We start from the raw sequence: 16,689 nt of genomic DNA on the forward strand, positions 1-16,689 counted from the left end.
CATATTCTGGCCGGGTTACAAGATCACTATGAGGGAAATGTAGGACATACTGTCCCAAAAAGCAGAACTTTTATTCAAAATGCAGAACACAAATCATGCTCAGTAAGTAATACACATTCCGTATAGGACGCCGAATTTGAATCGAGTGCTATTGTTTTGTTTCGAGGTTGGCAGACCTGTTCTTACCAATGTTGGTATCTGTTGTCATGCCGATTAATGTAGCCTCAATGGAGTCCAATAGTGTGACGTCACAGCAGACGAAGCGCTGGGACTGAGTCTTCACAACGAGAGAACATGTTTTCTTCCTATCCAATTCAATGCTATTTTCGTTCGGAAGGGGTAGCTTTAATTATTGTGACAGCAGTTAAGAAACAAAATTGTGATGTGCATCGTACATCAATGTTAAGATGAGATTTAGGAGAATACGTCTATATATAACATATACCTTACAGATGAGAATGTAAAGAATAAATGGAGTAGGAAATCGAGTAAAGCGAATGCTCCAAAAGAAATCTCAGCCAATGGGCGCCGTCGGTTCAATCGCCTGAGGCTGCTGGTTTCCCACCATCCATAGCGGCAGCGTGGCCGACTTCAGATCGGGTGAACTTCGGGTCGACTTCGGCTGTGCTCGGAAGTGGAATGTTTTGAAAATGCATGATTTTCTTACTCCGATTATTCTTTACCTTATCCTCTGTTAGGTATGTGTGATATGTAGTCGTATTCTCCGAAATCTCATCTTTACACTGATGTACGATACGCATCATAATTTTGTTCCATAACTGCTGTCACAATAATTAAAGCTACCCCTCCCGAAGGAAAATAGCATTCAATTGGATGCGAAGAAAACACTTCGACTGAGGAAGTCTGCTGAACAATTTGAACTGCCTTCCAGACAAGCCTATAACTCTGTACTACCCATAAATAACAACAAAATGGAAGACATCACAAAAACGTTGGTCTACATACCTGAAGACAAGATGCTGGTTTGGAGTTCAATAACATCATGGCTTATCAAAACGGAAACACATGCTGAAAACAAAGATGACTGAGCAATTTATAGTTCCACAACGTCAAATATTATTGAGGAATGTTTAAGAAATAATTTTTCTTACAATAAAGTAAGTTTATAAATGTCATTGTGTTTTTCTTTAATCGATTCAATCCAAAATTCGTTTGAACGCTCAATTTACTGCAGAAAGGGAACATGTCCAAAACACAAAAGAAACTCCCCCTCTTTCCCCCTTACGTCATACACAAATTTCGCATTCGTATTTTCATCACGTATACTTCTATTAAGAAAGGAAAGATACATGTCATGATGGAAATATCATAAAGATATGAAAAACTCAATATGCTGACCAAGGCAGAAATTTATTTTATTATAAAACATAAACTAAACGTATCGTTTCAACCTTCTAGCAAGGTCTTCTTCAGACTCTGTACCAAATACAAATGTAACAAGGTACAAAACAGGACGATATATATACACAAAATAACTCCCCTCCAGACTATTAGAAAGATGTTCTGGAACATTCTAGCAGGTGGCTTTCCCTTGTAAACATCTTTCTAATAGTCTGGAGTGGAGTTATTGTTGTGTATAAATATCGTCCTGTTTTGTACCTTGTTACATTTGTATTTGGTACAGAGTCTGAAGAAGACCTTGCTAGAAAGTTGAAACGTTACGTTTAGTTTATGTTTTATAATACAATAAATTTCTGCCTTGGTCAGCATATTGAGCTTTTCATATCATGGGAACAAGGCTTAATGGTGTTATCATAAAGATAGTTCTATGCAGTTTTTTGCCTCTCCTGAAAAATTGTGAAATATGCGATTCATGTAAGGTAGACTGAATATAGCCTATATAGGAATATATCGCGAAAAACATGGGCAAATGTTACATTTGTCATTCTAATGTTTACGTAGAGTAAGTAGAACTGATTGAGGATGATAAAAAAGATTCATTTGCCCAGTCTGTGATGTGCAACCTTCTCGTGACAAATTATGGCATTTCACTTCCCTGTTTATTGATTTGTAAACAATGTTATTTTTCTGTGTTATGTAAATAAAATGCAAGTGTATGAATATGAATATACTTATCTACCTATAAAACAACATTGTGGTATTTTCTTTGCAATTTTTAGCATTTTTGCTGTGAAAGAAGAAAATATATGACTAGGCCATATTGGGTACATGTGGTACGTTACTTTCAAACAATCTTCACTGCACCTATGTTATTATTTTAATCGTGCGATTGGTTTTACGTTTCTGATTTTGTACATCATTAGAAACCATTAGAGACCATATTGGGTTCAGATACCTTATATACTGTATTCTATTTGCATTAAGAAATTAAATAAATCAATTTATGAGTTCCACGTCGGTCATGGTGTTGTGACTTAAAGTAGTCATCCAACCGTTTGATGGCGCCAGTGACTTACACATTCCCTTTTCATAGAATATGGTAAATATCCTTGCCTATAAATTGTTCTTGTTGAGGTGGTTAATATCTGCATATTGCAACACTGCCTTTCATCGTTTCATACTCTAGTGATACATTAACCTTGCCGCCATGCCCACAACAAACTTGAAGTGTCACCTTGGAATAGGCGGGGATTGACCACTTCATTTCACATTAACAACCAAGTCACAGAATATAAACCTATTTTTTTTTCAAAGGTGGCCTCGATTATTAAAAAGAATTACCCATCATTAGCCCTGACACTTATTACGAAATACAATATTGTCTTTCAAATTTCGAAATTCTGAAAAGCTGTGGCTAAACTTTTTCTGGCGTCCCTGGGCGTTGCCAAAAATTTTTGTAGGGGAGTCAGGCCATTGATAAAACTTGAAAAGTTGGAAATAATAACAATAATAATAATAATTATTATTATTATTATTATTATTGCTACTATACAATAATAACTATTAGAATCTATGGAAATAAACCAATTTTATTTCTAATAATAATAATTATTATTATTATTATTATTATTATTATTATTATTACTGGGACGACTCCTTCGCCCGATCCACAATTGTTTTTTTTTTAATTTTGTTTTTACATTTCATACAGCTAGTGTACTGTAGTTAGTTGGTGTAATTTATTACTAACCTTTACATACAAAAATTAGTGGAAAATATTTGTAATTTTGAAAAATTGTGGAACCTATTATTCTATTAATTAAATGGTAGAATATGAATATAAACTATATTTTCGGTCTAACGCAGTTTTTACTTTCGTTATTCTGTTCCAATAACTAACTGAACTTTATTTCTATTATTAACAATAAAAAAAGCTTTCTGCTTTATTGTAAGTTCAAATGAATGATGTTATTTTCCAGGAAGAGGATCTACGGACCTGTTCCCCTCCTGGCGTGGGTATTGTTCTGATTTCAACAATAATTAATATTGTTTTCAAGCAATAAAAACGTAGAACAATGTGTCAAGCCTTTAATTTCAGTAATTGGCTTAAACCAACCATGTGGCATTTAAAATTTATTATCTGAAAAAGAGTGAAGCGTAATATCAGTAGCATTCTGGAGTTGATCTGCGAGCGAATCTTTTGGCTGTTTTCCAGGGGGTTTCTGAAATATATGCCATGGGTCTGCGAGGATATTCGTTATGCAATTATGGCGATTCCGTTCTCCAATTTCTTTTATATAAAGATTTATAACAAGTTAGCGAAGTTTCACACTTGCAAGACGTTCTCTCGTCCCCGTCTTAATCAACAGTATGATTTCTGAAGGTACAGGACTCGCTGGTCCAGAGCAGCATCCCCCCTCGGCATCACTGGTCCTAAATAAGTCATGGAGTTTCATCCAGGCCGGTATGTATGCGGACTCCTCGACTGGTGGATTTGGCAAGGATCCCAGGCATGTATAATGCAACAACCAGAAACCGGGAGAGGCAAGTTATGAATCCGAATGGCGGTCCTGTTCTCTCGGTCGTTGCTGCCTGGCGCTTAGCTTTCTGGGAGAGAGAGAGAGAGAGAGAGATGGCTGATCACGGTCACCCAACACTCTGGCCTACCGTTGAAATATTCACGGTAGCGGTGCGTCGGGTTGGGATCCGGACCACAGCTTGAATTGGAGACCTTACGGTGAAGATGGTACTGGTTCGGGGTGCGGAAAATTGCAAGGTTCCGTCCGGGAAGGAAATTGGTGCCACGGAAATTGTCCCTAGCAATGTGAATATAGATGTGTGGGCGAAGACAAGCCTGGACAAACATTTGACTATCTCGGAGGAGTGGACGGTCAAGGGACGGTATCGCGACTGAGACGAGCTTGTTCAAAAACGAGACGAGAACGTAGCAGAACGAGACTTGGTGCCCATGCTTTTGATAAGCTGAATCACATAACTATTATACAAAGAGTGGAACTATCCGGTCAGCTATTAGAACTTTTAGCTAGTTATATATCAAACCGCACGGAATCTGTTGCATTAAACGATTTTTCGTCTTCTGGAAGGGAAGTGTAATCTGCAGTGCCCCCAAGGTTGCAACTTAGGCCCGTACTTGTTCTTATTATTTGTAAACGATACGCCCCTCAAAATATAAAAGGCTAAGGCCTTACTGTACGCAGATGACGTAAAGTTGTATCACCAGATTAGGTCAGTAGACGACTAGCGATTCATATAATGTTTTTAGGTGTAAAATTCAGTAAAACCTTTATATTTTATTGAATTTGACTGAAAAACTCAATATGCTGACCAAGGCAGTAATTTATTTTATTATAAAACATAGACTAAACGTAACGTTTTAACCTTTTAGCAAGGTCTTCTTCAGACTCGGCACCAAGTACAAATGTAACAAGGTACAAAAACAGGGCGATATATATACACAAACATTACTCCCCTCCAGACTATTGGAAAGTTGTTCTGGAACATTCTAGCAGGTGGCTTTCCCTTGTCAAGGAAAAAGAGCGTGAGATAAAGAGTCCAACCACATTCTAGATGGAAGAAAATATGTTTAGTCTTTTAGGTGAAAGTATAGTTAACAAGGGAAAGCCACCTGCTAGAATGTTCCAGAACAACTTTCTAATAGTCTGGAGGGAAGCAATGTTTGTGTGTATATACGTATATATCGTCCCGTTTTGTACCTTGTTACATTTGTCCTTGTGCAGAGTCTGAAGAAGACCTTGCTAGAAGGTTGAAACGTTACGTTTAGTTTATGTTTTATAATAAAATAAATTACTGTCTTCGTCAGCATATTGAGTTTTTCATATCATGGAAACAAGGCTTAATGGGTGTTATAATTGGATTTGACTGTAAATAGTTTTAACTGTATTTATAATATGTTGATAAATACCTTTTAACATTGTATTAACATTAACATTATTGTTAACTGTTGTGTGTATTAATAACATTATCTTTGTGTATTATGCTCAACATAAATGCGACTTCGGTCCTGTGATAGACAAATAAATGAAACTAAATGAAGAAGCGATCTTGTTCGGGACCTTGGTCAGATACTGAAAAGCTTGTCAAAACCAAATATACTTCACTGTATGACTTTATCGGACTCAATCAGAGAATGTATCAGGGGTAGAAAAAGCTAAAACTAATCCAGGCATCGGTCCCTTTTTCTCAGGAGCCAGCCTTTATTCCCTTCAAATATGGTATAAGAGAACCATGAATCAAAGTAAGACAAACCTACACATTTTGAAATATGATCTTAACACATTCAACTTATTTAATTAATACAAGATTCGATTAAAAGTAATTAATCCTTGCACCAGAGCAAGAAGGCTCAACTGGTACCAGCATGAATTACTTACTATACAGTACATTCTAATACATAGCCGCAGGGCCGGCGCTAGTCATTCTGCCGCCCTGGGCGGTGGCGGTAGGTGCCGCTCCCTTTCGAACGCCCCCCTCTCATTACACAGCAACCGGAAATTGTAAATCAATATATTCTTAAGTAAAACATCAAACTATAAAATAAATAATGATACGTGTTGCAGTATTTCAAAACTATTAAGCACAAAAGGATATCTCGCTCGACCACAGTTAAACTTTAAAAAATGCAATACTAATTTTATATTATTATTATATTTTATGAAAACGTTTTCTCCCTCTCTCTTAAACGTATCTTAAATGTAACAAGTATTAGGAAAGAAATGAAGGCTTGACTTCATTTGTTTACCGTTGTAGGTCTGTGATATATGATTGGATTATTAAAAGAATTACATGTAATATTCCCGGATCTCCCGCGTGGGTTATAAAGTCTTAATTCTTTCCTGCGTTGTCCCCGCATAAAGCGGCTCTGGGGTTCACCCACCCTCAAATTAATGGGTACCTGGGGACAACCCTGGGAGGTAAAGGCGGCCGGAGAGTGGTGCTAATCATGTCACCTCCAACATGACCAAGATCGAGAATGCGTGTGGCCCTACCCCACACACACTAAATGTGCCTTCATGACATGGTGCTATATGCACAGGGAACTTTACCTTTAGCTTTGCATATAATACTCTTTTTTGTATGATGCTATCTTGAATAAAATGGAAACAAGCGTGTTTCAGACATGATTGATCAAAGATAGTATTTTTATTAGCCTTAATTTCCAAAAAAAAAACTTTGTTCGACACTTGTCACGGTTACCGACAAAGTTAATAAATCCGACGTTCTACACTCACATTAGGTGAAAAATCATGACCCATTCAGTTTAAGGTCTCCCTTGCTGTAATTGTTTTATTATAGCCAAAAATACTTTCAGTTCATCTTTTAATTCAGTAGTTCTCATGTGTTAACATTCCGGCAAGTTTTCTACACTTTTCAGACAATAAATCAAATGGCATGTCTTTATGCTTACTAATATCATAAAAGAAATTGAGGATTCATTATGATGTTTCAGCTGCTCAAATCTTTCTCTTAGACCTAAAATAATCGTTTAGGACCTGATAATAAAAATCAACTTTGTACCGTTTTTGTGGATCTTCAACAGTTTCATCATACTGAAACTGCTTCTTCTTTCGATTTTGGACCTATCTTTGGATCATCTGTATCTAAATTCCCTACGAAAGCCTCCAGGAGTGGAAAGAGGAAGGCCCTGCCAGGCTGCCAAATGGTGTCTAAGAAACTTTGAGATTTTTCATCACTCCTGCTTTTGTCAAAGCGCTGATATGTTTGCAAGAAATCATGTAACAGCATCTAACGCATCGTAGATTAATTTTTGAAAACATTTGCTCATTACATTACGTGGAGTAAAAGTCGTACCAGATAACTAGTGAGCAAGGGAATGTAAAGCCAGGCAACTGGTTTCCAATATACTGAGCCTCATGTACGACCATTAAACTATTGTCGCTAATTATTTGAAGAAGCATATCACAGACCTCTCTCATTTGACTCTGCTTTCCCACCTTGTGGCACTCAGTGGTTTCAAAGTGAGACTACTGATATGTTCCTTCAAAACAATGGGTTGGCATATATTAACTTCCAAGTTATATAATATAATACAGCGTGTCCACAATGAGACTCCAACATTTTGAAAGTCTATAACTTTTTCATTTTAAATTGTACAGCTGTGATTCCGGAAGCAGCAGAAGCAGAAACTCAAAAAGTTTATGTGGTAAGTCATCAGCAGAACGCCCTTAGCATCCATGCTTCTGAACTCCTTATGACGCGAGCCCACGTTTTCCGAACAAGCATTTACTTTTCGCCCTTGAGCGCATGCGCCTTCAGTCTGATAACGAATCGATTGTTGTTCCTTGTAGACGAAGGATGACGCTTGTCAACCATGTGCTTCATCTTAACGGCATTGCTTTATAAAATATTTTATAGCACAGGAAACTTATATATTGAACGTCCCTAGTATATAGCAATTTGTGATTATTGAAGTACCATTCTGTTACATTATTCTAATTCGTGATGTGTTATTAATTTATTTTTTACTCAACGATCAGGATGAGTAATGATATAATCGCATCTATGAAGGGACATTAACAAAGAACGCCCAAGCCAAAATTCGAATGTTTCGTTCACGATTTCTTCTCAGAGGGCGAGGGGGTGGGGGGGCGGGGTGGGGATGGTGTTGAGTAAGATTTCATGTCTTGTCTTTCAGTCATGTAGAAGTTTTCATACTGTTGTTGTTGTTATTATTATTAGCTTACAAATTACAAAATCCAAATTGAATTGAAAATGCTTAAGTGTTGTATACAAGTTCACACTCGAGTCCTAGTTAGATAGAAATTCCAATCTCCTTGCTTCCTTTACATAAACATTCACTTTATTGCTGAACAGTTCTTTGTCTTTTTTACTTGCTCTCAATGCACAGATATCAGAGAGCACTTATTCTACGTCCTTCATGGTATGTACCTCTGATCCATGTATACACAAGTACATGCCGAAGGGAACTGTAAAAAAAATCAAAATGACGAGGTGTGAATTATTAAGGTCATATCCAAAGGATCTTATTTAAAAGAGGTTAATTGTTGGTATTTTCTGCACTAGAGTGGACGAGTTGTATCTTTGTGGGTGAACCTTGACCACGACTGGCTGCGCAGTAGCAAAGGGAGGAGCTACCGGCTGCCTTAGCCAATGGGTGTCATTCTCCCCTAACTTTGTAAGAGCTGTCGACCACTCAACGGCGAGTAGGTAGCTTCTACGGACATGTATCTGCGCGAATTAGTCAAGGTCACCCGCAGAGATGCAGCTCGTCAACTCTAAAAGTGCATGAAATTTCTTGAAAATAACAGTTTGTATTCCAGAAGTGCAAGAACGATAAAACTTGAAGGAGCAATCGTTTGTACAATTCGAGATTTTTTACCGCATCGGGCAATTTTCCGACGTGGTCGGGAAATGGAGAATACTTTCAGTTCCAAACACCTGGATTATTAATATTTCCTTCCCGATCAGGTTCCGCACAACCCTAGTTACGGGCGGTCAACGTGATTCTAATGTCTCTTGTGAAAATGTTTCTTTGTTATTTTGTTGTACATGACTAGGGAGCGGAAGTTGATGAAATGTCATCTTTTTTCTAACATTTCGGAAACGATGCCCATTAAATATACACAATATTACACTTTGTCTAGAACCCAAAAAAGGTAATTTCAAAGTGCATTTATTTCCATTTTGTTTTGCCAATTTTCAGGTTTTAGGTCATTTTCCCCGATTTTCGGCATTTTTTCCGTCATTTTTCGCAATATTGTGTGTATTGTTTCGTTATATGTTGTCACTTCTTTCATTTTGGTAATATTCTTGAGTCTATTCACCAAGGTGAAATATATATCTCGCAGGATTGCAGTTTACGAGCAAACGAAATGCTGAACTGGTGACAGTCCCTGTTGTGTCGGGCGAAACCACCAGGTGTCCATCTGGGGCAAACTCAAATTTAAGATCAGATGAGGAGATTGCATTTTGTTTAATTTACTTTTTATTTCAATTTTCAACCCGAAACTAACAAACTTATAGGTCATTTTTTAGGACATTATATAGGTCATATACCTATATTTTTTAGGTCATCAACTTCAGCTCGCTATACATGACAGTCAATTGCTGCGACTGACAGCCTGTAAATCTAAAAAAAAGAAAACAATATTATTTGTAAAAAAGAATCGCTACAATTTCATCATTCACATTGAGTTTTTCCAGATATCTCAGGGGGTAGGTGCCCTTTGTTTTCTTGATTGATTGATTTGCATTATTTTACTTCGCCTTTTGTGCCACTTTTGGCTAATATGCGAAGATGGGGATGAGTGATGATATGATGAAATTGATGAATGGACATTCACAAACATCCATGCCTAGGCTAGGATTCGAACCCGGGACCCCTGGCGTCGACGTGCTAACCTCTCCGCCGAGGGGAGCTTCGGCGCCCTTCATTACTAGTGTCTGGAAATGCATTTCTTCGTATCAGACATTAATTCCAGTGTAGGGTTAACAGATCGCTACAAGGGAAAAGTAGTACATTATGTCCCAAAATGTAGGACTTTTAGTCAAAATGTAGGACACAAGACATTTACAATAAATAATACACATTTTCAGAACATGTTAGAAAGTAATATAAAATTGACACTTTTCAGCTTCTAAAAAAAAATATATATTTCTTAATGAATTCTTAAATGTAGAATTTCCAAACTTGTAATCAATACTTCACAATACACAAAAAAATCTCATGACTCCGTTGTTCTGATGGTAATGGAGTACTTTATCGTTATGACCTGGAATGGCAAAGAAATATTCAGCAATTATGGTAATTTTAAATGGTTTCAGAAGGTTCATCTAGGGTACACACAGAACTCAAAGTGTGTCAATTGACACACAAAAGTGCATCATTTTTTTGACTCCAATGACACATTAAAAATGCATCAAACTGAAAGATGCACCTAAATGCATCAAAATAAATGTGTCAAATGACACATTAAAGTGGATATTTCGTTTGATGCACCAAAACGTGTCGTTGGAGTCAAAAAATTTGATGCACTTTTAGTGTGTAGAGTGACACGTTCAAATGCGTCTTTTTCCCTTTTCTTACTCAAGGGGGTTGCATACCTGCAAGGGAAAAGTTCCAATACATTTCTCCACTGTAAAAAATATTGCATTTTACAAATACTTTCTTGAAGCACTTCACATTTAATGTGCTTCAGAAGTGTTGAAATTGCTGAAAAAGTGATAGAAAGGAGTATTGTCAATATTAAATATTCTGCAAGTGTATAAAGTGCATTCTAGAAATTATTAATTATTTTTGATCATTTATAGTACATTTCACACATTTAGAACATGCTGAAAACACTTCTTAGCACACAATAAACAAGTTCCTTATTACTGGAAATTTTTAGATGGAGGGATGCTTAGTGTAAATTTCTTTAGTGCAAGGAAATTAGTGTGTTAAGCTACACTTAACTAAATATTATGCTTTTCTTGTTCACATTTCTGCACATATAAACACACTGTGGCATGGCCTTGTGAGTTCATGGTTGTATGTGCAAATATTGAATTGAATACATAAAAATAACACTTTCAGAACATACTGAAAATAACTTTTGCACAAAATGAGAGATTGTAATCATTTTTAGGCTGAGAAAAAGAAGTAAATCGATTTTCCTTTCCATTTAACCTACATGTATATGTCTTACCGTGAACATGCAGATTAACAATCACAGAAAAATTTCAATTATGAACAAGAATTAAGTGACGTAGGAGTAAAATGCATCGTCATTAAACAGAAAAAAAATCAACACCCTGTAACCTAAAATTAATATATAACATAGAAAATCTATGAATACCATTTTCAATCACACCAATGTTGTTAGTGAACAATAAGAGACCTTAGGTGCTATTCATACTAACAAATGATAGCCTACAGATGATCTTGAGACAGAACATTTATTGTTTGACACAGATACACTGATGCTTAATGCACATTCTGTTTTAAATCCTTGCACATAAGATAGATGACTTGGGGCGACAGTCTCTATTTATGACCTAATAGTATGTACTCGACTACTGCCATATATGTACCACAGTTTTCAGAGTAGTCAAATTCAAAAACATAGTACATGCCAACAAGTTCACAGATCAATGTTTGTAAAATGGCACATTGCACTTTCTAGCATCCAGCTACCAGGACAACTTTCCTTCCACTAATAGTGCCAGATAAGGTGCATCATTCTCAAAATCTTCTGTTAGCAAAAGGTGATGCTTCCTGAAAATAAATGAATGAAGCACTCATAAATATGATATTTTCCTTGAATTTTATTACAAAACATCATACGTCAATTGGCACTGGGAAAACATTACCACATGTAAGTGGTGTAAATATAATAGCAATAATAATTTTGTAAAACTCTAAAGGAGACAGATTCTGTTATATGCTTATAGGCTAAAACGAAGTGACACAATACACACAGGTTAAACATAAACTTTCTTATTGATAACCTGTTCAAATCAATTTCAAAATCCAACGAGTTACGAAGAATTGAAAAGCACAAACAGGAAACAAATATAGAACATTCAATTCAGTTAATGCACATTACTTTTCTGTTCGTAAACGCTTCTCATCAATATATAAAAATATGATTTAATAAATGGAAGACAGCAATTTTTTCTGTTGTATATGAATGTGAAAGAGTGGGTACTTTATCTCAGAGGAACATGATTTGGAGCTTTAAAAATAAAATAATTATGGACATATGTGGACTAATACAGATGAGATCAAGCAGAACTGAAAATATTACATAGTTTTAATGGTGTAATTTGTATACGATTTACAATCGGAAACCCTTTATAATTCATCCGTCTCTTCCCTCCACCATTCCATCCTTTTCCTTCCCACCACCTCTCTTTCTCCCACATAACAAGCATAAGATATTAGAGAGGGAGAGAGAGAGTTGATTCCTCTCTCCTCTCTTGCAATCTCTCTCTCTCTCTCTCTCTCTCTCTTGGAGAGACTGGAAAAGGAAAAATGCTGTGAGAGAAAAAGGGAGAGGGGAGAGAGACATGACAAGCACATATATTTATTTCTCTCTCTTTCTAAAAGAGAGACTCTCATATATACCATGCAGAAAACTGCATTTGTGCACTCCTTGTTATTCCAGCAATAAAAATAAATCTAGTAATTAATATTATATCAAAATCAGAAATTAACCAAAGATAATAAATATAGTTTCAACTACCATAATTTAATATTCAAGCAATAGATAGTAAGATAAATACATCCCCAACTCGATTCAAATGACAGAAATGGACTGAGAGAGAGAGATATAGGGGGAAGAGGGAAGGAAAGAAATAAGAGATTGAAGGAGTCTATCTCTCTCTGACAAAGAGTGAGAGGGGAAATAGAGAAAGAAGGTGGAAAGAAAGAAAATGGAGAAAAATAAGAAAGAATGACAGAAAAATAAAAACAAATTAAGGGAGAAAGAGATTCCTCTCCTCCTGTACCGCTTTCCATGACTTAATGTCATTGTAATAATTAAATTTCCAAGCCTTTCATGGGTAGCTTGATGTGCTTAAAACTATGTATGCTAATGAAAAAAGATTAAAAGCCATTCATTGCTTATCTCAAGCAATTAAGAAAATGAAACAGAAAATACATGACAATCTTGTGTTAACCATTATGTATATATAGTTACTTAAAATTATTTATCAGTTGCATTAAAATAATATTTTCAGGGATGTGTCCTGAATTTTCCATATGTGGGTGTAAGTTTGTATATAGGGGTGGTAGGGTAAATTTAGAGCCAAAATGACCTTATGTCATTAGCAGATAGAAAGCAAAATTAAACATGAAATTGACATAAGGTTCTTATTTATAATGCCTATAAGTATAGAAATCATTTTACACAAAATAACTCGACCACTGAAACAAACATAACATCAACTCTTTGGATTTTGTATACAAGTATGAAACTCATGTCGAATAATTTACACACACATTGAGAGAGAGGGAGAGAGGTGGAGGGGAGGGAGAGAGATAGAGAAAGAAAAGCAACAAACATTAACAGTTAAGCATATTGAATTAACCCCAGTCTCACATAAAAAGCTTGGTATCAAAGGTGATAAGGGGCTTAAGAGCTGATCATTATGTCATCCAATGAGAAGCTGTTTGGAATTTGAGTGATGTTATCAGTTATCAGGATTTTAGAAGGGGGTACATATACTTATTTTTATTATTAAGCCCTCAATTTGTCATCGTTCCTGTCTTTGATGTTATCTTTTTTTAGAAATACTTGGCCAAAGAGGTGGTTATGTTCCCCAACAAACCTCCTTGGGCACGCCACTGGATGTTATGTGAAGCAGTTTATTTAATTAGCATAAAATCTATGAAATGAAAAAATATTCTGAAGATATTTTAAATTAATTCAACATGGAAAAATTATATTTACATGTGTTAACTTGAAAGTCGTTACGTCAAACATGAGAACACTTGCACCATGGTAAATTTTCTGTGGAAAGTGAGATTTTCTTAGCACATATTCATGTTACGGATAAAATATGTAACACACACTAACCTTTTGCTTGCATTGTTGGTGGATATCAACAATAATCCCTCTTCAGTCGGTTCATTTGCTTCATTCCTCTGCAAAAGAGCTTCTGAATATTTCTTTATTGTCTTCTTGAAGGGAACAACAAGTACCTTAAAAATAAACAAAAAAAACTTTGCTTAAAACATCTACTTGGGATAAGCAGAAAAACGAAACTTAGTGATATCAAAACAAAATACTAGTTGAGTATAATTTAAATGGTACGGTTAACATTAATGAATAACAGACAAGTAGATTATTCAAAAATAAAATTTTTATACAAGTGCTAGAACGATCATTTCATTCCTAATTAATAAGACGAGTGAAATATCATATTTTAATTTTTTTTATTGTTTGAAATATGTTAGTTCGACATTATCCATTGTGTAGTTCTTGAAACTACACATATTAAAGCACTAGACAATTGATAACATCCAATTAACATTGTATGCTAAAGTAGAACCCAGTGGCGTGTCCAAGGGTAAGTTGCTTGGTGGGGGTCATAACCCCCCTTCGCCCCAGTACTCTTAAAAAAAGAACGTCAGATGCACGAAAAGATGGCAAAATGAGGACTGACTACTAAAAAAAATCACAGGTAGAACTATTGTCTCTAACATTCAGGGGTATTAAAATAATATTTCTGAACTATCGTAAATAAGATTAAGATATTCTAGAAAAAAAGAGTAAAGAGGTAAAGTGTTCCCCTGTGCATAGCACCACGCCATGAAGGCGTATAGGGGGTGTGGGGGTAACGCCCCACACTTTCTTGATCCGGTCGTGAGTGGGGGTGATGTGATCAGCATCACGCCCCTGACCGCCTTTACCCCCCAGGGTTTCCCCCAGGTACCCATGTTATTCGACGCTGGGTATGCGCCGGGGCCGCTTCCACCGTTAGAAAAGTTCCCGGATTTGAACCGGCCGGGGATCGAACCCGGGACCTTGAGCATGGTAGTCAGACGCGTTACCGACTGAGCCACTAGATATTCTAGAGTTTTACTATATCTACGCCTTCTCAATTTTTATAAAAGAAAAAACAAAAATCCAGCTTATGTAAATTCGATGTGGTTGGTGATTGGTGTAGGCGACATTCGGAACCCGTAGATTGCTTTTCGACATATTTCTCTGTCTTTCACTCGTTTCCTATTTATGTCCTCTCCTCTCTCTCCCATGTCTTTCACTTCCCTTCGGCCTCTCCCTCTCTTCCCCAGATTTGCATCCCCCTACACATCTTCAGCGTATGGCTGTGTATCGCTTATTTACTTCACTTTATCTTTCACTTATGATTCTCTTCTCTCTACTTCACTCTCTGTCCGATTTTTTCAATCTTCTCTCTTATGAGTGTGATAGCATGTAAACAAGTTAGACACATTGACATCATGTTCCATGTCATCATAAGAAAGAAGCACGTTAAGGGAGATAAAAGAGATGAAAGAAGCGGCAGAGAATTTGAGAAAGGAAGAGAATTAAAAAGCAGACGGAGTGAAGGAAAGAAGACAATCACAAGTGAGAGACAGATAAAGAAAAAAAGAAGTGAGGTGCGCGCATGCACACACACACACGTTTGAGAAAGACAAGAGGGGAAGAGAATTGTTTTTCTTTTAATCACTTTATGTGCAGATAGCCTGATCGGAACTGGGCCTACAATTAAGTTTGGATCTGAACCAACGTGCAATGCGTCTCCACTGAGTATCGAGCTCGAGATCCCTTGATTACAAGGCGACGACGTTACCACTACGCCACCGGGAGGCCGAAAGAAAGAGTGAAAAGAGCTGAAACACATAAGCCAGGCAGAGAGAGGGGAGAGAGAAGAACATGAATGAAAGAAAGAAATAGAGAAGCGAGAGGTAAATGAAATAAATAGGGAAGTGAAGGAGAAGAATAGAGAAACGAACGAAATAGAGGTACAAGAGAGGGAGAGAATAAAAGACATAGAGATAGATAGAGAGAAAGAAGTGAAAAAGAGCAAACAAAAATAGAAAACAGAGAAAGAAATAGAAAAGAGAGAGAAAGAAATAAGAGGAGCGAGGGAGAAGGAAATATATAGAAGCAAGGCAGCCAGAAAGAGACAGAAGGAAGAGGAATAGTAAAAGATTAATGGAGAGAAAGAATAATGAAGACACAGACCGAAAATGTGAGGAGAAATATAGAAAAAGAAATGTTCGAGACGAGAGGAAGTAAATAGGAAGCACAGAGAAGATTCTGTGTAGGAAGCAAGAGGTTCGAAAAAGAGAAAATAAATTCGGAACCAAATTTTATATGCATTTATTCGCTTCACGACACTGGGTTTGTCCTCAATTGCAAAAATAATAAATTATGAAATAGGCAGATAAAAGCAAATAAACATTCAATTCACACCTAACACTTATTGTGCTATGTTAAATATTGGATCCTGAAGCTGATCTCCCATTTTAATTCAATTGTTGGGACTGAACACGTGTTTAATTTTTACTCGAGCATTTGGAATTAAGTACTGACATCAGAACTTCAACGGAAAAAGCAAAACGGAAAATTATAAATAACCTGGATAGATACTTACTTTTCCTTACTCCGAAAATCTGTAGATCTTCTCTCCTTGTGCAATCTGCAAACAACTGCAAAACACACGAACACCAACAAACCACGTTATCACCACCAGTTCACAAGACGCCAACTACGGAAACTGAATGGAATGCACGCTTCTTGTAGTGAAAGGGCATAGCGTCAGCGAGCACCCCTCAGTGATGAGTCAGTCACC

This window comes from Lepisma saccharinum, chromosome 15 (genome assembly GCF_977018435.1).
Source record: "Lepisma saccharinum chromosome 15, izLepSacc3.1, whole genome shotgun sequence".
In the NCBI taxonomy this organism is placed as follows: domain Eukaryota; kingdom Metazoa; phylum Arthropoda; class Insecta; order Zygentoma; family Lepismatidae; genus Lepisma; species Lepisma saccharinum.